Source organism: Lissotriton helveticus, chromosome 7, assembly GCF_964261635.1.
Source record: "Lissotriton helveticus chromosome 7, aLisHel1.1, whole genome shotgun sequence".
NCBI lineage: Eukaryota > Metazoa > Chordata > Amphibia > Caudata > Salamandridae > Lissotriton > Lissotriton helveticus.
In genome coordinates, this window is record NC_136068.1 from 1,256,056,498 (window position 1) to 1,256,080,970 (window position 24,473).

General features: G+C 45.4%; 1 long non-coding RNA gene across 2 annotated transcripts in view; it reads left to right on the forward strand.

Moving 5' to 3' along the window:
- The first annotated feature begins 1,569 nt into the window (after positions 1–1,569).
- The window catches only part of LOC144767321 (uncharacterized), a 670,339-nt gene continuing 647,435 nt past the window's right edge, over positions 1,570–24,473 (forward strand). For both annotated transcript variants that reach the window (XR_013598148.1, XR_013598147.1), the window contains exon 1: positions 1,570–6,580. This is a non-coding gene — a long non-coding RNA (uncharacterized LOC144767321). The remainder of the gene's footprint in view (positions 6,581–24,473) is intronic.

The window sequence follows — 24,473 nt, forward strand, 5'->3', positions numbered from 1 at the left end:
CCCCCCTCAGAGCCACTGAAAAGGAATGATACATTCGAGCGCCTGAGGCACCATTCTGCTGTGCCCTCCGTGGGCGCACACGAAGAGCAATTCCAGCCTCCGTGAACTGTGAGCTTGCTCGCTGCAGGCATCGGCTTTGATAAGCTTTATATCTCCTGGCAAATGCATAAAAAAACCGGGGCGACTTTCACGTACCACGTGATTATTGTTTGTCATTTAACTTTGGGTTAAGTACGTAACGGTATCTGGTGCTGTTATCAATGATGCGTCACAAATATTTGTCTGCACATGAAAGTGCCACTGGGTAAACTAGGACGTCCAGCTGGGCCCCACAGAGAAAATAAACTTGAGTAGCATTTCATTTTAAGCATTCAGTTATGCTTCAGGAATTCTTTTAATGCAAAAAAAAAACCAACAATTTTTTAGGAGCAAAAAAATGTCTATCAACTTTCCATTTAGCCAGTGTTTAGTAATGTCCCCTGGTACTGTTCACCCAGTACTGGGCTTGTGATTTTTGCTTACACGACCCTCAGGTCCTCTCAGAACATACAGAACTCTACTGTTAACCTTTGCTAGCAGTATTGCATTGCACTGTTCCTGGCTCACTCAGACCTGTTTTGTGCCCTCAGTTTACATGCTGCTGTTCTGATGTTGTTTGCTCGGACAGCAGTACATAGGTGCTTTTAACAGGTATAATACGTGGCTGGATATTCCGCGCGCTCCAAGGAGGTTCTGGGATCCTGACCTAGCCCAGCATTTTTCTAGTCACGCAACGGGAATCTGGTTCTTCCCTATGCTCACAAAGACCCATATGTATGCTTGCTCTTGGTTTGCTTAGGACTATTTTATCATCCTAACCACACACGGCATTTTCTACTACACTCAACTTACGGTTGCGACCCTCAGCTCAGACAGCACTGTTTGGGAGTTCCAGGTGCGTCGCTTTCATTGGTGCAGCAGGTGCAGTGGCACCGGGCCCAAAAGCCTGTGAGGCCTACTAAACCTTTATTATTGCAGTATTTCATAGTTCAAACAGTGACAAGGGAGCCCGTGTCCTTGCTTGCACTAGGGCTCATGACACACTGGCTCGGCCACTGGGGAGTTCTAGGTGAAGTTCGGGTATTCTCGACTCATCCAGAACCTTTCAAGTATCCTTGACTTATATAGCACTATCTGTTTTATTGTTGCATCTGTTATTGAAAAAAGAATTCTCTGAGCGCAGCTCTCATGACGCTCTTTTGAGCCCCTCTACTCACACACCACAGTTGTGAGTCCCCGAGCACACACAGCATTCTTCTTCAGTCCTCTGCGCGTGCAGGACTTCTCTACTAGCCTCAGCTCGCGCAGCACTGCTCTGCTGTCTGCACGTCGCAAGGCCCTGCACTGCCCCCTTAGCTCACACACCACTCTTTTCATCATGACCTAATCCCACAAACACCTCTTTCACCTGCGTGCCGGCTTGCCATATTCTGTCGTTGCGCAGTATTTTATTTATCCTAAGGACTTCTCATCGCATTACTGTGACGGTTCTCTTGTTGAAAGTAATATACAGGAGACGTCGTTGAAGTCTTTAAGTGGGTTTATTAAGATAAACCAAAACACATCACAGGAGCACATCCACACCCGGTAAACTCCAACTGTAGAAGTGACAAACTCACAGTTGAAGCTTACAGGTAATCATTGCCACGAGAGACGCGTCTCTTGAAAGATAACATTCTTCAAGAGATGCGCGTGATAATATACATCATGAGAAACTATGCACGTGATAAACATTTACTTGAATTCTACGAACTCTACATCTCCTCTCTCCTTATCAAATAAAGAAATTGAAAGAAAACTTAACTACTAGAAATGAAACTTAACAAAAATAATAATCTCTAAAGCGAGTGGGAAAAGAGCAGTTTCTATGAGTTCTAGATGCATTATCAGAAGTTTGGCAAGCAGTACTATCATTTTCAACATCGTCAGTAAGAGTAAGTGACATTTCAATGGGAGGTGAAGTTTCCTCATCAGAAACTGGAGTAACTTGAGAATAAGAAGAAATGTCATTAGGAGTTGGACATTCTAATTGTGGTAAATCAAGAAAAGACCCAGAATGACTTTCATTTTCACTCTTGGTTCTGAGGATGCTCTTGGCTTGGTCAGAAGTTAATTTGACAAGTGAACGTTTATTACGCCATCCTCTCTTATCTAAAAATAAAGAACCTTTGGACACTTTAAGTACTTGAGTAGGGAGTGAAAATTTAGAAAGGCCTTTTTTAATTCTATCTACAGACTTAAACATGACCCAATCACCTACTGCAAAAATTTCAGGGTTAGAGACAACTTTGGCATTAAAATTCCGTGTTTGTACTGCTTGTTGTTTCTCAACATTATTCTTAAGTTTTGTTCTGTCAGAACATGCTAAACAAACAGTTTTCTCTGGAATCAGATTTTTAATCCAGGAAGGACAAACAGTATTATGTGGGCTTCTTTTCTTAAGTAATCTGAAAGGTGATAAGCCTGTGGTGGAGTGTGGTGTAATTAGGTATGCCCAAACTTTCTCTCTTAGAAAAATTTCTACATTTTCTTTACATGAATAAGCAGTCTGAATGCCCTCTTTTAAAAATCGATTCATTCGTTCAATTAAACCATTTGATGTAGGAGAATATAGGGCTACTCTCAAGTGTTTTATGTCAAATTTCTTGAAAAATTCCTCTATGACGTTAGAACAAAAATGCGAACCATTGTCGCTAACAATTTCTTTGGGAGGTCCTTCCATCCTAAAAATCCTTTGTAAAAATCTTATAGCTGAAGCAGAATCAGGGTTAGTACAAAAATCAAAATCAAACCATTTGGAGTAATAGTCTATAACAGAGACAATGTAACGTTGATTTTGAGGCAAAATTTCAAAGGGTCCTGAAAAATCAATGGCTAGCTTGAACCAGGGGTCATCAGGAATAGGAACATTATGTAAAGATACATTTCGTAACTTCCAGTGTTTATCAGAAGCTAAACAAATGCTACAGGTATCAATCCAATCATTTACATTCTTTTCCATAGCTGGCCACCAAAAATGCTCTTTTAATTTACGTGAGGTACCACCTACCCCTAGATGACCTTGATGCGCAGTGAAAAATAATTTTTTGCGCAAAATTAAAGGTGGAATGCAACGGTCATCTCTAAAAATTATTCCATTAACAATTGTTAATTCTTCAGAAACCTGTGCAAAGGATTTTAAAGGGGCGGGAAGAGAACGAATTTTGGGCCAGCCTGAGATTATAAGGTTTTTTACTGCCATAAGAGTTTCATCTTCAGTGTAGCATTTGAACCAATCCTCTTCAGAAATAGAAAGAGGAGAGAGAATTAAGTCCTCTAAGGAGGCAACAACGCACTCAATATCATTTCCAAGTACGTCATTATTATTTTCTAATGGCAATCTAGAGAGAGCATCAGCTCTCATTTTTCTGCCTCCAGCAATGTGGTGAATGCTGAAATTGAAGTCATTTAATTTTGAAAGGATTCTAACTAACCTTGAAGAGGCTTTGCCAGTGCCATTCCCATTTAGAAGATGTATTAAAGGTTTGTGGTCAGTGTATAATAAAAATTGAGAGCCCCAAATGTAAATCTTAAACTTTTCTACAGCCCATACGCAACCTAGGGCTTCTCTTTCAATGGTGCTGTAATTGTATTCCGCACTGCTGAGTGATTTTGACGCAAAACCAATGGTATGTTCTACTGAACCTTTCCATTGACAAAGGACAGCACCAAGGCCTTTTTGACTTGCGTCTACAAAAATGCCACATTTGAGACCTGGTGTAAAGGATGAAAGAGCTGGAGAATTTATGATGACCTTTTTGATGTTATTAAAGGCCAAATCTGCTTCATCATTCCACAAAAATGAAACATCCTTTTTCATTAAAATTCTAAGAGGCTGAACCAATTGAGAATAATTCATCACAAATCTCGAATAATATTCGGTGAGACCAAGAAAGGATCTCAAATTATCTTTGTTGTTTGGAATGGGTACATCTTGAATGGCCTGAGTAAGGGAAAGTTTAGGTTTGATACCTATGGTAGAGATGGAATGACCTAAATAGTCTAATTCTTCAACAAAAAACTTGCACTTTTTTGTACCAAGGGTGATACCAACATCCTTGAAGCGAGATAAAACAACATATAAGTCTTTAACATGTTCATCAACATTTTTGGAATGAATTAAAACATCATCTTGATATGCTTGTACATTCTTAATATTGCATAAAACGCTGTTCATAAATTTTTGAAAAACACTTGCGGCACTTGCTAAACCAAAGGGGAGTCTTAGATATTTAAAGGCTCCAAAAGGAGTAATAAACGTGGTAAGTTCAGATGAACATTTGGTTAAGGGAATTTGGTGGTATGCACTCCTTAAGTCTAAAAGCGTAAACAATTTAGAATCAGCAAGTCCAGTGAGAAGTTCTTGAATTTTGGGTAATGGATAACAGTCAATCAAAATGTTTTGATTTAATGATCGAAGGTCGGTACACAAACGAATGCTGGAATCTTTTTTTTTTAACAACTACGATCGGACTGACCCATAAAGATGAGTCAACAGCTTCAATTATTTTCTCATCAACCATCTTCAAAATTACCTTTTTCAAATCATCTCTTACATTAAGAGGAACATTCCTCAATTTGTGTATGACAGGAATAGCATTGGGTTTAAGGCGAATGTGATGTTCATAGTTTTTAATCTTACCAACTGAATCATTGAAGACTTCTGGAAAATCTGAAATGATTTTGTTAATTATTCCTACATCAATGAAATTAACGAAGGATACATCACATTGTTCATTTATCTGAACGGGGCAATCAGAACCAGGGACTAGCTTGAGACCCATTTTGGCAAGATCTTGCCATCCAACAATGCATTTTCCATTAGTATCAACATATACTTTTGTATATATTTTTCTACCTAAACAAATTATGCTAGTAATGAAATATCCCCACATTTCAATGCTTTTTCCAGCATATGCTTTTGGTATGATATCCAATGGTTCAAGGGTAATCTTGGAAGACCAGTGAGTATTGAATAGTAATTCAGAGATAATGGTCACGGGGGCACCGGAATCTGCCATCATGTCAATTGTTAAATGATCAACAATTACCTGGCAAGTTGGATCTTTTGCGTGTGCCAGACCATTGGAATCAACCATGCAAATAGAAACTGAATGAATAGAAAGAATTTCTTTTTCAACTAAGTTTCTATTGGGAGTAACAATTTCAACAGTGTTAATAGTGGTATTTTTCATTTCAGTGTTAATAAATTCGACATCATCAGAGTTTTCACCTGTAATGTAAGAAATATTATTAATCTGAGAACTCTTACGATTACGACAAACGGTTTGAAAATGCCCTATTTTTTGACAAAAAGTGCACTTTTTTCCTTGAGCTGGACAAATTGGGCTGTTACTTAAGTGTGTTTTCGAACCACAACGAAAACAAAAGGCATTTGTTCTTCTTTGAAAAGGTTTCTGAAAGGGCTTATTTCTAGTATATAAAGCATTAATATTTGTATCAGGTTGAATGAGAGAAGAAGTTTCAGTAATGCATTTTGACGATACAATGGACCTTTCAATACCTTTAGCTATTTCTAATACTTCAGATAAGGAAGGGTCTCTACAACTCAATATTCTTTCTTGAATTTTCTTGTGACAGCAATTATACACGAATTGATCTCTCAATGCAGTTTCAAGGTAAGTTCCGAAACTGCACTCAGCAGCAAGGTTTCTTAAAGCAGATATGAATTCTTCAATAGATTCATCTTGTTCCTGACGTCTTTTCATGAAATTATAACGTTCGAGTATGACACTAGGTAGTTCAAGGAATTTTCTTTTCAATTTTAAAACTGCAGCAGAATATTCATTAATGTCACCTCCACCACTAGAGGATGGAAGAGGATTGGGAAGATTGTTGAAGATTTGTCTGCCCTCTTTACCTAAGTTGCTGTAAAGTATTGCCAATTTCCTTTTAGGAGAGTATTCATCAGCTCCTATGGCAATTAAATAACTTTCAAAGTTTTGAAACCAATGTCTCCAAGGTTCTTTAGGTTTCCCAGGTACTGGTAAAAAATAATTTAATGTAACTATTTGCTGGCTCGTGGCCATTTCGCTTATTGCAATGTAATGTTGAAAAGACAAAATTTGTAAAATTAAAATTTACTGAAAGTTGTTTAAATATTCCTTTAGAATCCTCAAAAAGAGGTAAAATTCAATATATTTCTTTAAAAACCGCTCACCGTAAATCCTTTAAATGAGTAAACGCGGTTGTTTCCCTTCTGATCTCTCCGATCGGTAACTGGTTGTTATGGTAACGTGGAAACAAATTAAAATGGCCTCCAAGCGTAACCACGCTCCTACGCATGCGTGATGACGTGTTAGGAACGAGATGATGATCTCGTTAACGTCATGAGTGACGCGCAGCAGGGTCCGTCAATAATTGTAGAAATGCATAAAATTATGCAAAATTGCGAGGAGACGGCCAATCGGCGGCGGATTTTTCCGTAGTGAAGCTTGTGGAGGTCTTGGAGTCGGCGGTGAGGGTAGTGGGATCGTGCAAGGTAGGTGATGTGCTTTTTCTTTGGTGAAATGGAGGTCCTCGTCGCCAAATGTAAAGTGACGGTTCTCTTGTTGAAAGTAATATACAGGAGACGTCGTTGAAGTCTTTAAGTGGGTTTATTAAGATAAACCAAAACACATCACAGGAGCACATCCACACCCGGGATAATATACATCATGAGAAACTATGCACGTGATAAACATTTACTTGAATTCTACGAACTCTACAATTACCCTGCAATTCTACCCTGCTGTCCCACTCGCCCCCCCCTGCGCGCACCAGCCTGGCACTACCCATTTGTGTAAGCGGGCACAGATGCTGCCACTAAGCCGCCATCTGTGAGGTAAACGCAGAGCTAGCAGCAGCACCCGAGCAGCTGGAAGCTCCCTTAGCAACAAGCGCCATAGTAATCCCAGTCCTGGGAGGACGGAGGCGGCACGGCCGTTTCCATGAATGCGGTAACCCCGAGGGCCAAACTCACCCTAACAGGAGCATTTGTATCGCGAGGCGGAGAGCAGCGATGACATCAGGCCCCCGGAGCCGCCTCCTCGTGGAGGGCCATCAAAAGACAGAGACGGGGGAGCCGTGGAAGGCACCCGCGTGACGGGAGGAGGACATACATCATTCAGTGCCTCATGAGACATGTATTGGCATGAGTCTGCGCCGTCTGGGGTCCAAACGACAAACAATACTATTGGCGCCGGTGGAAGTCCACTTGCACCGGCTGACCGGTGTAAAATGGGTTGTAACTTGTAGGTTGGTACAAATGTGGAGAAGTGTGGCTCAGGGGTTAGAGGCAGCAGACCCGGAAGCTGAGATCGGTCCTGGACCAGGGTTCAATTCCCCGCCTCGGCAGGGTCTTGGGCTAAAAATTCCACGGACTCGATAATTCTCGCCCCGGTGCCTCCTCGACTCACGGGTTCACACTCTGCGACTCTGGGCAATAGCTTGCTTAATCTCCACAACGGCCCCTCGCGGCGGGATGCCTGACTTTCACCTTGTGGATACCCTGCTATCTCACAGGGGAATACCAGGAAGGGTTCCCTAAGCAAGCGCCGGGAAACCCACTGCGGGTAGCTGTGCGCTATATAAGCTCAATTACATTTACATTACATACAATGTGGGTTTTACACCGGTTGGTTGGTGCAAATAACGCTCAAGAATTTACCGTTAGCAGTACAGACGATTGTCCGGCTCTGGTGCGGTGGTCCCACCCAGTACCATACAAATGACCAATTATAAAAGCGCGTTCTTGTTTCCAGGGATGTGATTTGTAGAAAATATGAGCGCAGAACCAGAAGCAAACATTATTACCATTCTTCTGCGTCATCTTCTTCTGAATTTTATTATTATACACCTGGGGGCTTATTTACCAAGCCCTTGCGCCGCCGGTATGTCACTTTTTTCCATATTAAAAGTGACGCACCAGCAGCGCACGGGGGTTGTAAATAAGCCCTGGTCTGTAGGTGGAAGTTAAGACTAAAACAAAGTACTCCTATCCAAACTTGTTCCTCGGTTAGAACACTTTGCACATGGAATAACATTAAAAACCATTCGTATGCCATTGTTGCCAAGCTCGTTCACCAGTGCTTCGAAAAGTATCTGGGGAGACCCTCAGTTGATCAGCCGCACTGCCAGTCTGCCTTGCTCCTAGGTCAGTGGGCTAGCCGCTGGCGTCGACTCACACTCACATTTCAGGGTCTACACTGACGACCGGGAGAGAGCCAGGGGACGACAGAGCCCCAAAAATAAGCTTGTCAAATTTGGTAGGGGAGTGAAGTGGGCTAATTAATATAGATGACATGAATGCAACATGACTCTCAGATCCTGAAACCTGGCGAGGGAGAGTTTCACAGAATAATTGTGAAAGTCCAGTGTCGCTTCTTACCCCAAGGAGACACCGGAGCCAAGGAGGTAGGTTACACACGTCTTTATTATCTCGTGTCTACCTCTCAACTGCCTTCCTCCTCCCTGCTTCCTTCCTTCCCCACGCCCCTTCCTTTCATGCCTGTCCTGTCACAGACAGAGATCAGGCAATCGCGTTACGACATCTCCCCCTTTTGTATAAAGTCTTACTGTGTTTCAAATTATTTCGATGAGGCGTTCTGGCCGTCGAGTTTGTCGTCTGGGTCTCTCAGACGGTTCTGAGGTGCTTCGATGGTCCGTGTGATGATCCTGTCTTGCTGGACTGGGTTGACTGCGGTCACTGCTTCTGCTTTGGCTTCCAGAGTCAGTGGACGATTCCCAGGGATGGCAATCGCCTGTTCCTTGGGGACTGCACTTCTTGAAGTGTGATACGTTTCGTGTAATTCTCTTGTGGTCACCTTGCGCCGTGATCATGGTTCCTTTCCGGCGGCTGACCTTTAAAGGATGAGCGAGGTAGCGGCTGTCTGCTTTTGTTCCTCGATCCCGTCGAACTACCACCCAGTCTCCTTCTCGGATATCGGTGAACTTTGCATGTCTGCGCTGATCAGCGTATGTCTTCATTTTCAGTTTCTTCTCCTGATCAATATTGACTAGTGTTTCATGATCAATGTTCGGAGGCCGGGACTGGCTCGCGCTGCCCAGGGTGGGCAGTCGGGTGCGTGGGACTCTTCCTAACATGAGAGTAGCTGGACATTGGTCTGTGGTGTTGTGAGGCGTGGTGCGGTAGGCTCTCAGCACTTCGTTCAGTGCTTGCTGAATGTCTCTATGGGCCAGTTCCGCTTGTTGCACTGCTTTCTTCAAGGTTCCTATAAATCTTTCCACCATACCATTGGCTTGAGGCCATAGTGGTGTGATCTTTTGATGTTTGAAATCAAGGTGTTTTGCAAAGTCTGCAAATTCGTGGCCGTTGAACGGGGGTCCGTTATCTGACTTGACGCGTAGTGGGATGCCCCATGCTGCAAATGTCTCGTCAAGTATTGGGATTACCGCGGTGGCCTTGGTGGATGGTATGAGGTGTGCAAAGGGGAACCGGGAGTATTCGTCCATAATGACGATAATGTATTGGCTTGACTTCAGGGGTCCAAAGAAGTCCACGGCAACTTGTTGCCACACTCCTTTCGGCAATTCCGACATCTGTAGTGGAGCTGGGGGTTCATCTCGGCTTACCAATTGACAGGAGATACAGTCCTTGAGAGTGGCTTCTACCATCTGATCTAATGTCGGGATCCAAACGCGTTCCCGTAACGCCTTCTTGGTGGCGCTTATCCCTCGATGGCCTTCGTGGGCGAGGTTGATTACCCCTTGTCTCAGTCTTTGGGGAATGACAATCCTCCCCCCTCTCAGAATTAGACCTTCACTGCTGATGGACAGCTCGTCCTGGACGTGTTTGAACGCAGTGAGTTCGCAAGACTGTGGGCTTTGATCATCTGTCACATGGCGCCAAGAGTTAGTGCGAATGCGTTCTGTCACGACCTGAATGATAGGGTCTTGGATGGACGCTTCTTGAATGGCTGCAAGCGGGACAGTGGGAGGACACGCCGTGTCGATGACAAAATGTAGGTATTCTTCTGCAACAGATTGCGGTGCATTGGCAGTGGCTTTAGGGTGGCGAGACATATAGTCGGCAGGATTCTCCGACTTCCCAGGCATGTGGACGATGGTGTAAATGTAGTCCTGAAGACAGAGTCCCCAGCGCTCGATACGTGGAGGCATCTTGGCCTTGGGGTTGCCGAAGATAGTGATGAGGGCCTGGTGATCTGTGACGATGGTGAAATGTTTACCGTAAACAAAAAGGTGGAAGTGTTCACACGCCCAGACCACTGCTAGGCTTTCCTTCTCAGGTTGGGAATATCGGGTCTCGGTATCAGTGAGACTGCGACTGGCTTATGCGATGATGTGGCGTTGGTCGGAGTCCTCTGTGTATTGTGCGAGAATGGCACCAAGACCTACCGGACTGGCATCCACGGTGAGCTCTGTACATTTCTTGGCATCGAAGTAAGCCAAGTTGATCGCAGAGCTGACAGCTTTTTTTATCTTGTGGAAAGAGCGATGACATGCTTCAGTCCATTCGAATGGCTGACCTTGGCGGGTGAGTTCTCGCAGAGGGTGACTGAGTGTGGCAAAGTCCTGAATGTAGCGGGCGCAGTAGCTCGCCATACCGAGGAATGAGCGAAGGTCGCTCACGTCTTGTGGTGTCGGAGTGTCTGCAAGGGCCGAGACTTTTTCAGGGTCTGGAGTCATGCCATCTTTTGAGAATATGTGACCATAGAATTTCAAGTTTGATTTGTGAAATTCACATTTAGCTGAGTTCAGAGTTAGGTTCGCATTGAGTAAAGCATGACACACTCTGTCAAGTGCAGTGTCATGTTCAGTTTGATCTTTGCCATACACCAGTAGGTCGTCGCTGTAATATTGAAGGTGTTTGGTATCCCTTGAATCACGCGACTGATGGTCTCCTGGAAAATTTCGGCGGCAGATGATATGCCAAAGTTTAGGCGTTTGTAGCGGAAGAGTCCTTGATGAGTTGTAAACATGGTGATGTAGCGAGATCTCTCATGAAGTTCAAGCTGGTGGTAGCCCTTATTGAGATCCAGCTTTGAGAATATAGTGGCTCCGTTGAGGCGAGCAATCATGTCACTAATGTGTGGTCCAGGGTGACGTTCTCGTTGGATTGCCACGTTGGCTGCGCGCATGTCCACGCACAGGCGCACTTTGTTGTTCTGTCCTTTCTTTGGGACGACCACCACAGGTGAGATTCACGGAGTGGGGCCGGACGTGCGTTCGATAATGTCAGTTCTGAGTAGTTCTTGTAGGTCGTCATCTACGGCTTGTTGCAGATGAAATGGTACTTTTCTATGGTGTTGTGCCACTGGAGTTACTCGTTCATCTATGTGTAGTTTGACCTTGAAGTGATTTAACTTTCCAAGTCCCTTGAAGAGGTTAGGGAACTTCGCGACGATGTCAGGAGCATCCTCGGTCATGTAGAGAAGTTCTACCAGTTTAAGTCGTTCGGCCGTTGGCAGGCTGAGTAGGCAATCAGCTACATCTGGACCTTCCACAACGTTAATGTATGCTGGAATCGCTCGGTCCCTATATGATAGGGTCGTGTGGAATCGGCCGAGGCATGGCAGTGGTTTCCGGGACATCCACGTGAATATTCTCACCGCCGCAGGTTCTAGCGCAGGGCGTGGCTTCATGCTTTGATATTCCAGGGCGCAGATGTAGTTCAGTGAGGCGCCTGAATCTAGAACAAACTTGGCTGGGTGATCTCCAATCCGGATGTCTAGTTTCGGGTATTTCCGCAGACGGTCTGGATCTGAGACCATGCATATGTATTCATCACTATCTTGGGACACTGGTGTGTGTGTCACGGAGTCGCTGGACGTTGACCTCGACCGGCGTGAGCGACGTGATCTGAGAGAGTGGTCACTGGATCAGGAGGAGCTGGTCGAGCGTCTTTCCCGCTCTTTGACTGCCCGTGCGTGATGATGTGTTGACGACCGAGGCCGTGATGATCTTCGTCCTGAGCGTGACGATCTTTGTCTCGACGACCTGGTCTGGCAGACGGTTTCGAAATGGTTGTCTCTGCCACAGCGGTGGCAGCGCTGCCCAATGGCTGGGCATTGGCCCGAGTGGGGATAGTCTTGTCCACACCTGTAGCAGGCTGGTGCAGGCTTGTTGGATTTGGCATGTCGTGATTCACGTGATCCATAGTGCTTCTTCAGCAGACGCCGACATAGAGATTCGGACTGACATCCTTCAATTATGCGGAGCCGTAGTGCATCCTCAGTGTTGAAGTCGTCGAAGTTACAGTGGCGGGCTAGCCGTCGTATGCGCAATATGAAGTCGCACATTCTTTCTTCTTTCTCCTGCGTAGCTAGATTGAACGTGTACCGTTCATAGTCGAGGTTGTATTTGTGTAGGAATTGCCGGTCAAAAGTTCCTTTGACGTCATCATATGAGGCGGTGGCTGCGTTGGGCAGCTCCTTGATGATTTGGGCAATGTCCTTCCCCACCAGGTTTCGTAGGGCAATTAGTTTCTGTTTGGGGTCTTGTACCTGTGACCCAGTCATGTAGTCCTCGAAGTCTTCGGACCAGCTTTTCCATTTGGGGCCCATGCTGCTGCCAGAGGTAAGTTCCAGAGGCTCGGGTGGCCTGAGGTATGATATTCCCATGATTGCTGGGGGTCCCGGGGTCGTCACTGCGGGGTTATTTGGTGGGGCTTGTGTCGCTGTCGCCCCTCCTGCATCACTAGATGAGCTGGGTTGCAACGACATTCTTTTTGTAGAGGTGTTCGTTGTATAAGTGTTCGATTCAGTGTTAAATTTGCACTTATTTCCAGGTGCCTGACTTCAAAATGGCCGACGCCGATTTTTCTGCATAGAAGTCTATGGGCGACGCCAGACTTCAAGATGGCTGCCGCTTGGGACACGTGGCTCCAGCTAGTCTGTGCTTATTTCAGTTGCAGGGATGCTCTGCAGGGCGCTTGCTGGTATTTTTAGGGATCCGCCGCGCTGGGGGGGCTATTGCTCAATCTCAGGGACTCACCCCTTCAGCTCCGGTCCCAGCGTTCGACCAGCGGGTATTCCTCCGCTTTCGCGCTCTTTATTTTCTTTGCCGGTTTCGCGCCTTTTTCTTGGTCGCAGCTACTGTTAGAGCTGCGCGTGGCGTTGTGCAGCAGGGATCGCTTCTCCCAGGTGGGCAGCTTCGTCACCGAGCTCCACTCTTGGCAGCAACCGGGCGGTGTGTGAGCGCGTCTCCGTTTTGGCTCACGCGCGCCGCTCCGACGCAGGCTGCAGGCTCTAAGTGTTCGGCCGCTCACAAGCGGCGGGGTTTCAAGCGACGTGGGAGTCAGTCCAGGATCCCACCCTCGTCGCCATTGTCGCTTCTTACCCCAAGGAGACACCGGAGCCAAGGAGGTAGGTTACACACGTCTTTATTATCTCGTGTCTACCTCTCAACTGCCTTCCTCCTCCCTGCTTCCTTCCTTCCCCACGCCCCTTCCTTTCATGCCTGTCCTGTCACAGACAGAGATCAGGCAATCGCGTTACGACATCCAGTATCTAGCGCTTAGAGTCCATAGTAATTTTTGTTGTTGTATTCTTTTTATTTGATTTTCATTGCACACATGTAATAGACAACATCGTTAGCAATTAAATCTTACATAAGAGTTTGTACATACACTGAAGTACATTATAATTCCTGCTGTAGGCATTGCTATAGTCTGCCATACTATTCTTATACATTGTTCTTGGGTTAGGTTATAATAAAGAATATAGCTTCATTGTGTACAATATGGCGATATTTGTCACCTGTCATTGGTTTTACTAGATGTATGACATTGTGCTGGGATGAGTAAAATAACTGGAACTGAGGGCGAAATCAACTGGGATACACTGTGTAAGCAGAAATGTATGTTGCTTAACGTAGATGGGTATTGTTGTGAGTTTTAGTTTCTAAACACTTTTGAATCAGGTCTCAAGAGACTATGCTCTAACCGGGTGTGAGCTCTAGTGCTTATATTTGTCCTGTGTCCGTGCCCGGTGTGTTAGGCGTGACGAGGTGGGTATCCCTTTCACTGCTTGAGTGAGATTTCTCCTGAAGGGCTTAAGAGAGGTTGGAGTTATCAGTGGGGATATTGCGTGTGGCATAGTATGTTTGAAGGTGTGGAGAAGTGTCGCCCATTGCATGGAGATGTGATGCTTCCGAGGGCCGCAGACTTTCTCGTGTCTTAGCGCATCTTCCTCTGATGCTCCCCATTTAGGAACTGCTCCTCTCCAAACAGCTACTGGAGGTGCTGCCGGGGTCCTCCAGTGCATAGCGATGCTTCACTTGGCTAGCAAGAGGGCTAGGGATGCAAATCATGTTTCTACTTTGTGGTGTTTCTGACGCTTACATATGCCTAATGTGCTGACTTCCCATGTTGCAATGTCTGTGAGCCCCGTCACCTCGCTCAGTGTGGCGTGTATCGTGCTCCAGTAGGATTGTAGTGTCGAACAACTCCACAACATATGGAGAAAGGTCTTGCTAGGTTCTTGGCTTCTTGGGGATAAGAATTGCGTGTTCGGTAGTATTGTTGGAAGCGTTACTGGTGTTAGATATGCCATACAGAACAGGAAGTATTGTACATTTTCAAATCAGTGATTACTGGATACGTTTTGGGGGGGATTCCAATGCTTGTTCCCACTCTCTATCATGGAGTGATCTCTCAAATGTTCTGTCCATGTATGTAAGGTTTGTGCTGTGTAATGGTTACACCCTCTGCGAAGGCCCACTAACGGCAGTACGGGGGAAAAAAGAGGTGTTACACGCGATATCTTATGTATGCGCTTCATACAAGTGTGCGCCACCGTCATTTGTAGTGGACAATTCGGCGTAATTTTGGCCCCTGGGAGCAGCATGTGTCGAGTCACCGGGGTGGAGATTGGGCCTGTGCTTGTGTGGGTCTCTCCCAGTGTGCATCCCGCCATCCACTGTGACATCCATTGTAATTGAGCTGCTAGGAAATATGCTTCCAATGAGGGGGCCCCTAATCCACCTTGGTCCATCAGTAGATGTAGTTTGGCCAGGTCTACCCGTCTGCTTCCCTCCCCCCATATTAAGGTGATGAGGAGGATGTCTAGTTCCTGGAAGAAGGAGCGGGGAGGAACTACTGGGAGAATAGTAAAGTAATATAGCAGTCGCGGGACGAGTAACATTTTGGCCACTGCTATTTTCCCGATGTGGGCTAAGCGGAGGGTTTTCCAGAAATTGACAGAGGAACGAATGCCTGTTAGTGCTTTTCAGTAGTTACCCTTGTAAATGTCTTGTGGGGTGTGATTTAAGGGTACACCTAGGTTTCTAGTTGCTTGAGCATTCCACATTTGGTCGATTCCTCCAGCGCGCATCTGTTGGGGAAGAAGATCAGCTGATAAAGGGTATTTTGTGGAATTGGCCCAGTTAACTTTTAGGCCCGCTACGGTCTCGAAGTCTGTCAGAGTGGCAAAGATCAGGGTGCAGTCTGAGGTAATCTCTTGGACATAGAGGAGCATTTCGTCTGCATACAGTGACACACTATGTATGGTTCCGGCTAGTGGGATTCCCCACTATTTGCCCTCTTTTTAGAGACGGATTGCTAGTGGCTCCATCGATAGGGCAAATAGCAGCGGGGAGAGCAGGCAGCCCTGTCTTGTACCTCTCAGCACTGGGAACGAGGGTAATACATGGCGGCCAAGCCTGACCCTGTAAGTCAGTCTGGTGTATATGAGTTTAGTGTAGGCCTGTAAATGGGGTCCCACTCCTATCCTGTGAAGAACCTCATAGCGGTATGGCCATGATAAGGTATCGAAGGCCTCCTCCAGGTCCAGGACCAGGCACCCTAGGCGGGGGCAATGGTCCTGAACCTGATCCTGCACATGGAGAAGCAGCTGGATATTATGGGTGTGTTGGACGTGGCCCTTTTTGGCAGGTTCACCCCTGAACTTTTTGCTTTAAGCTCTGACATGGTGGTAGTGGTTTTAGGCCTCTGGGCACTTTAGCACTGTGGCCCAGTGTAACATGCGTGCGCTCTCTGAGTGCGTGTGGTGAGACTGGCCTGCCCTCCTGTGGGAATGCATGGGGGATATGTGTGTCCATGGTAATTCCTGGTAGGAAAGAAGTGTAGGGTCGAGATTAGTATGTATGGACTAGTGAGAATAAATGCTGCGCAATGGTGTGCACAGATATATGGTGACTGGTGGAGAAATGCCACTTTTAGAAGTTGGCATTTCTATGTGCTATGTGTCTGCCTGCCTGATGTGAATTGCATGTCTGGCTTGTGATTGACAGGAGCTGAGAGGTGTGGGTTGCTCCAGGAGGGGTAGGGTGAGTCAGCTAGGCTGAATGGGATACCTGGGCTGAGAGTGGTGGGAGGAGAAATCCCCTGGCTCTGAATAGGACTATGCACAGGCTATACAATGCTGGCTCCGCCCCCTGTGGTGTGTCTGATCACTGAGCCCCCACCTGACAAAGGGGAAAGGAGCTGGGCAAAACAAAGTGCTGCAAAATCCCTCCTAAACCAGTTCTGCTTGGTATCCCCAGGCCCTGTGCTGTGCCACAATGGGATTTTGTGATATAAATATAGGGGCTGTGACCAAATGAAAGTGTGCGATCCTGTTCTGGTGTGCTGTTCCTGATGGATTGGGTACTTGCTGCTGCTGGGGCCCAGGAGGAACTGCCATGGGGGCTGCCTCACTGCTGGAGGGCCCTGTGTGGTGGCCTCCATGGGCCCAGCTATGCTCCTGGGATCTTTGTGCTTCATCCCTTGGAACCTTTTCTGATCCTCCAGGACCTTGGAGGAGCTTGTTCCTGATTTTGCGCCCTGGGAGCGCTGTATACTTGTGCTTCCTTTTATTTGAAGAAGAGGAGCATGTATGCTCTGCAGCGCTGAGCTGCCGTCTGTGTAGAGGGAATCTCCCACCAGAGGGATCCCCCATGATGGCTGCCGAGCGGGAGCCCACCCCGCTTATTGATCGTATTTGCGGGTGCCCACCCCGCTTATTGATTGAAATTAGGAGGGAGCATACCCCTCATTGTCCACTTATGCTTTTATGTTAAAGCGGGAGCCATCCCGCGTCTCACCGCCGCGGCTGGAGGCCGGAAAGGAAGTCAGGCAGCACGATGCCTGAAGCGGGGCGAGACTTCTGCCTCAGGAAAGAAAGTTCCGCCCGTCAGAGATGCGAGAGCAGAGCGGGGCTCCCACGAGGAATGGAAGCCCCGCATTGAAAATTGCCATGGCCGGAGTCCCGGGTCCCAAGAGGGGGCCCAGGTGAAGAAGACGGCGCCTGCCTGTGCGGGGCTCCCGAGAGTGAGGGAGAGTCTCGCAGGCGCCAGCAAGCAAAGAGATGACAGAGAGAAGTAATGCCAATCCCGAGAGCCGGTGAGTAATTGCTCTTTGCTGTTTGGTGCCCGTTCAAGGCACAGTCTGAGCGGTCCCATCTGGAGAGCGGGCGGCTCCCATGTTGCTGGCATAATTGGTAACTGAAGGCCCAGAGGGGCCCGTACCTTCCCGTTTGGATCAGTTCATTTACAGACCCCATGGGCGCCAGAGGACACCGTAATGCTGGGCCCCTATTTTCATTGACAGCCAACCCGCTTGCTAGAGGGCAGCTGCCATGTTTTGGGGGCATGCTTGTTGAGAGAGCCCCAGTGGGGCCCCGAAGGCACAGTCGTGCCAGGGCCCCTTCCCATTATCCTCAGCTGCACCACACCAGCGTGGGCAGATGCAACGTATTGCGCACATTTACACAAGAGGACACAGTGGTGTCAGGTCTCATTTGATCTGCACAGCTGCATGGCAAGTAGCGTCAGCTGCATCGTTTAGGCCATTCTTTCTTTGGGGCATGTCTTTGGAGTTAGGAGTGAGATGTACTCTTCTGCCCCAGTACATTCCCAGCTGCGCAGCACTTAGTGCCAGCTGCTACATTTAGGCCTGTGCAAAGTGCGCACCCTTGACTTCCGCTGCCCTAGCAGCGCACCCTGACTTTGGAACATAGGGCATTGGAGCCCCTTTGAGATGGCCAGTTGGTCAGAGGACTGTTGGGTTTATAGGGCGCCAGGCCCTAATGTGATTTATGTGGTGCTAGGAAATGTGATTCATGTAGTATGATTTACGCACCCTGTTTGATGCCTCTAACTGTGGTTTAGGTATGAGGTTATTTGCATAATATGGTTTATGCTTGGGAGCTTATCCTCCACTGTGATTTATGCCCCTAATGTGGGTTATGCTTAGGAGGTGAGGATCAAATGCATTTAGACTAATGAGAAGATTGCATAATATTTTTATGCTGGTGAGGTTGGCGCAGAATGTAATTTGCGTCTAATGTGGTACTGTGCATAATGTGGTTTATGTTACAGGTGGATGCTGAGTACAGTGGTTACCGGTGATTGCTGGTTGTACGTTTATGAGATGTATTACTTTTACTAAGTTTGCTTTGTGATGGTTCGGACTGTGGTCCAGTGGGACCTGCCAGTTGTAAATAATCCCCTGTAAATATGACCTAGTGCCAGGTGGCACCATGGATATTATGTGAGTACTATTCTAATGTGTTATGAGAATACAAAGGCTATTTCTGGATACATATAACCTTGTGTGAAGTTCCTTTTGTGGTGTGCCTGGGATGTTGTTGCTCTGTGTGTGTGCAAATGCTTCACACATGGCCTCCGGGATAAGCCTGACTGCTCGTGCCAAGCTACCAAGGGGGTGTGACGGGTTATCTTTGGTGTGCAACTCCCTTGCCCTGACTAGAGTTGTGGTCTCTGCCTGGTTTTGGCGCAAGCCATAGCCAGCCAGAGATCCAATTTATAACTACAGGGAGAATAGCAAAGTAATATAGCAGTCGCGGGACGGGGATCATTTTGGCCACTGCTATTTTCCCGATGTGGGCTAAGGGGAGGGTTTTCCCAGAAATTGACCGAGGAATGAATGCCTGTTAGTGCTTTTCGGTAGTTACTCGTGTAAATGTCTTGTGGGGTGTGATATAAACATACACCTAGGTATCGCGTTGCTTGAGCATTCCACATTTGGTCGATTCCTCCAGCGCGCATCTGTTGGGGAAGAAGATCGGCTGATAAAGGGTATATTGTGGATTTGGCCCAGTTCACTTTTAGGCCCACTACGGTCTCGAAGTCTGTCAGAGTGGCAAAGATCGGGGTGACGTCTGAGGTAATGTCTTGGACATAGAGGAGCAGATCGTCTGCATACCGCAACACACTATGCATGGTTCCCGCTATTGGGATTCCCCACTATTTGCCCTCTTTTCAGAGATGGATTGCTAGTGGCTCCATTGCTAGGGCAAATAGCAGCGGGGAGAGCGGGCAGCCCTGTTTTGTACCTCTCAGCACTGGGAACGAGGGTAATACATGGGGGCCAAGCCTGACCCTTTAAGTCAGTCTGGTGTATATGAGTGTAGTGTAGGCCTGTAAATGGGGCTCCACTCCTATCCTGTGAAGAACCTCATAGAGGCATGGCCATGAGAAAGTTTCGAAGGCCTTCTCCAGGTCCAGGACCAGACACCCTAGGCGGGGGCAAAGGTCCCGAACCTGATCCTGCACATGGAAAAGCTGCTGGATATTATGGGAAGTATTTCCTCTGGGCACAAACCCACACTGGTCATGGTGTATTAGTGTTGGAAGAATTGAGGAGTACCGATCTACTAGAATTTTGACATAAGCGTTATAGTCTACGGACAACAGGGCTATAGGCTGGTATGAGCCCAGGTGGCGAGGGTCTCGGTCTGGCTTTAGAAATGAGAATATTATTGATTCTCGCAAGGATTGTGGTAGTGCGCCCTCCTTCAGTGCTGCTTTATATAGTTCCACCAATCGGGTGACTAGCAGGGCTGAAAAATTGCAGAAGAACTCTAATGGTAGGCCATCCAAACCTGGTGCTTTGCGTGTGGCCAGCATTTGAATAGCTTGTGTCACTTCTGTTGTAGTGATGTGTTCATCTAGGGTGTTTTTGTCAGTTACCGCGATCCAGGGCTGGGGGTGCGCATCCAAGAATCTTTCCAGTGTTTCTGAAGTTACGGGGCTAGGGCTGTATATAGAGCTGTGTAGTATTCCTGAAATACGTGCATTATGGATGATTGGGAATGGACTGGGGTGCCTGTGATGGTGCAAACTTCGATGATCCATTGTGGGGTAGTGTCCTGTTTCAATAGTCATGGCTGCAATGTGCCATCTCTGTCTCCTTCCCTGTGTACCCTGGCTGCATGTGCTCTAAAGTTATATCTTCGGAGGTCTGCCAGCATCTCCGTGTATGTGTACCCTGGCTGCATGTGCTCTAAAGTTATATCTTCGGAGGTCTGCCAGCATCTCCGTGTATGCAGTCTTTGCGTCTGCTACCTGTGCCAGTGTGGCTTCATTTATATCTGCCGCCTATGTCAATGTGGCTAGTTTTTGTTTCTCTTCTACTATACGCCGCTCTTGGGTTTTGCGCACTCTGGCGATGTGTTGCCCCTCATCACCGCATTGAAAGAGTCCCACTCTACTGTTCTGGCTGTTGCTGTATTAGTATTATCGTGGAAATAGTTTTGGATGTGTGTCTTTTGCATTTGTTTAAACACTTTATCTTCCAGGCATCCACATGTCAGGCGCCAGGTGGGAACCAGTGATGGTGGTGGTTGCCATGCTAGGGTGAGTGTATGTGCATCATGATCCGATATGACCCGGCCCTGAAACTCAGATTCCTAGACCATAGGAATAATGGGAGGGGAGCATAAAAAGCAGTCCAGGTGGACCCTGAGGTTATATAGTATAGAATGAAATGAATATAGTCTAGTATCTGGATATTTAGGGTGCCATGCATTCACTAGTGCCCAGTGCCACATCCATGTATTAAAACGCTTTGTTTGTGTTATTGCTAGGGAGGCTGGATGTGGCGGGTAGAATATACCTAAGAGGATGCTTTGTGTGCAATTATAGTCTCCTCCCAGTATCCAGGGCATCTGGGTATGCTGGGCCAGTGGGTGAGAAAGGGAGTCCCATAATTTCCCCTGCTCTGTGTTTGGAGCATAGATACTTCCCAGCAGAATTGGTTGGCCATCTAGGAGTCCTTGCAATAGGGCATAATGCCCCTCTACATCTATCGTTCTGGATATTTCCTGGACAGGAACTCCAGGTCGCAGCCAAATGAGTGTTCCCCGCGCACATGTAGAGTGCGTCAAATGTACCTCACCAACAACTGCGCAGCTTGTCGAGTTCTCCTGCCACGGATCACTGAAACAATATCGATGACACAAATATAGAACTACCAAAATATCGAGTAAAAAATATAGAATGCAAAAATATCGACTTCCTATCTCCAAACAGGTTAGTACAAAAATATTGAATCAAAAATATCGTTGTAAAAAATATAGTTAGTCAAAATATCAAATTTTTAAAAATGCTTTAAAGTGATTAAAAATTAATGAAATAATAAATATTATTAACTTAAACATACTTAAAATACTTAAATAACCTTAAAATTAATAAATAATTAATGTAAGTTAAAACAAAAAACATACAAATTGATTTGTTGATACATATATATATATATGAACGTAATATTAATAAAAAATATACAATATTTTTACCATAGGATAGCGGAAAGGGTAAAATTTACTAGTACCACTCCAGTGAGTGCAACAGTAGAGAAAGCGTTGTATAGCGTAGGGGTAAAAATTATTATTCCCACTCCAGAGAGTGCAACAGTAGGGAAAGCGTTGGATAGCGGGAGGGTAAAAATTACTATTCCCACTCCAGAGAGTGCAACAGTAGGGAAAGCGTTGGATAGCGTAGGGGTAAAAATGACTATTTCCACTCCAGAGAGTGCAACAGTAGGGAATGCGTTGGATAGCGGCAGGGTAAAAATTACTCTTCCCACTCCAGTGAGTGCAACAGTAGGGAAAGTAAATACTTTATATATTAATTTAAAAATATATATATTAATACCAATTAAAAATTAATTAAAAATAATTAACAATTGAATATATAATATAATAATTAATCAATTAAAAATACAAATTTAAATTATTTATTAAAAATCATTACCTATCAATACAAATTAATTACCAATTTACAATTAATTAATTAGCAATTGAAAAATAATTAACAATTAATTAAAAATAAATACTAATAAATAAATTAAAACATTTAATTAATTACAATTAAATTACTTCCCACCCTATTCCCCTATAAACCCACAACCCGCTACAGTAAAAAAAATTAATACAATTAACATAATTATCAATTAATAAAAATTAATTACCAATTATAATTTAATTAATTACCAATTAAAAATTAATTAACAATTAATTTAAGATAAAAACCAATACATACATTAAAACATTTAATCAATTATAATTAAATTACTTCCCACCCTATTCCCCTATAAACCCACAACCCGCTACAGAAAAAATTTAAAAAATAACATAATTATCAATTAATCAATTAATAACAATTAATTACCTATTATAATTTAATTAATTACAAATTAAAAATTAATTAACAATTAATTTAAGATAAAAACCAATACATACATTAAAACATTTAATCAATTATAATTAAATTACTTCCCACCTTCCTATATTATATACTTCGATATTTTGACTTTCTATATTTATGTAAATCGATATTAACTTACTTATCTCAAATTCGATATTTTTGTTGTCTATATTCTGTCCATTCGTTATTTTGTCCATTACATTCGATATTTTTGTTGTCTATATTCTGTACATTCAATATTTTGTCCATTCTATATTTTTAATTCGATATTAATGCAATTCTATATTTTTTACTCGATATTTTGACTGTATACTCTCAGTGTGTTTCCTGCTGCAATGCAATCTGTGCATTTTGTCATTTTATGTAAGCCTACACTGTGTATTTCTTGCGCGCAGTGTGCAAACTGCGCACATTAAGTGTTAGGATGATAATATCGCCTATTTGCGCCATGGTGTATTGTGAGGGTCTTGAGTCAGTTAGCCCGGGAGGGTGTGGGGCAGTATTATAGTATATACACCTCTCTGAGTTTGACCTTGATGTCACGTATTAGTTTAATTTCCTCATCTACCTGTGAGCAGATCTTCAGTGTAGTGGTGGGTAGCAGGGCGGGGAATGTCAACTGGGATGGGATGAATTCCCAATACAGGGGACCTACCACAAGATGCGGTACATCCAAACATAGCATGTTGCAAAAACTCTAATATAATGTGGGGACTGGCAGGTCGCGCAACCAAGTTGGCTTTGCAAGGAGGCATTTGCAGGATTTTTGTGTATTGGGGAGCCTATCAGAGGCCTATCGCTCGCCACTGGTTGTGTTGCCTCATACAAGGTGTAACAACATTTTTAACTGAGCTACATTGAAGAACATGGTCAGCAGTAACAACAGGCTATATCAACATATAAGCTGTTTTTGCTGTCGCTAGTGGTGCCTGCTTGAGATATAGTTTCTTCACTGCCTTCTTCTTCTAATGTGAAGATATGTGGGCCCTTGTCAACGTCCGTTACTGGTGAGTTTGGCCTCATTTCTGCTGTAGGGCTTTCCTTTGTTCTGCTCCAAGACCGGGGACCTTGTGGACTGGGTGCGGAACTCAGAGTTGGGGTAGTTACTGTGTCTTTTTGGACGATGTCGGTTGCTGCGCAGTGTCGGAGGAAGCTTAGTGTTTTTAAGGTTCGAACTTGGATGTTTGTTGCAATTGTGGTCTGCCAAGACATGGGCTGCCTTGGGGTCCTCGAAGAAGATAGTTGATCAATCTTGCATAATTTTGAGTCGGGCTGGAAACAGCAGTGAGTATTGAATTCCGTCTTGACGAAGACGCCGAATCACATCTAAAAATGAAGAACGCTGGTGCTGTACAGCTCGAAAATAGTCTGGAAAGAGCATTACATGCTTATTTTCAACTTAAATTGGACCATGTTGCCTGGCGACCTGGAGCACAACATCCCTGTCTCTATAGTGATGGAATTTTGCGAGTAGCGGGCGAGGTGGGGATCCCGGTGGTGGCCTTCGGGCTGGTACTCTGTGAGATTTTTCTAATGAGAAGACTGCGGTTTGGTCTGCGTCTGGAGTGAATGATCAGTCCAGTTTTCCATATATTCAGTGGGGTAAGTCCCCCTGGAAGGCCTAGGAGGCGGATATTGCATCTTCTTGATCGCCCTTCTTGGTCATCTATGGTTCCTCCAGGGTTGTCATCCGGCCTAGTAGGGTCTGCAATGTTTCCTGTTGTGTTTTGATTGACGGTTGTATGGTTGCAATTGTTTTCTCTTCGTGTGCCACCCTGTACACAAGTTTTCACAGAGTAAACTGAGGTCTGTAGCTAAAGTGCCAAAGCGTTCTTCCATTGAAACTCTGGAATGCTCAATAGCTTCCAGGACCTTATCTAGTTTCTTGGACAGGATCAGTTCAGGGGGAGCTGCTGTGTCTTTCTGTTGAGGTTTGGCACTTGTGGGGTCATCTTGTGTTGCAACGG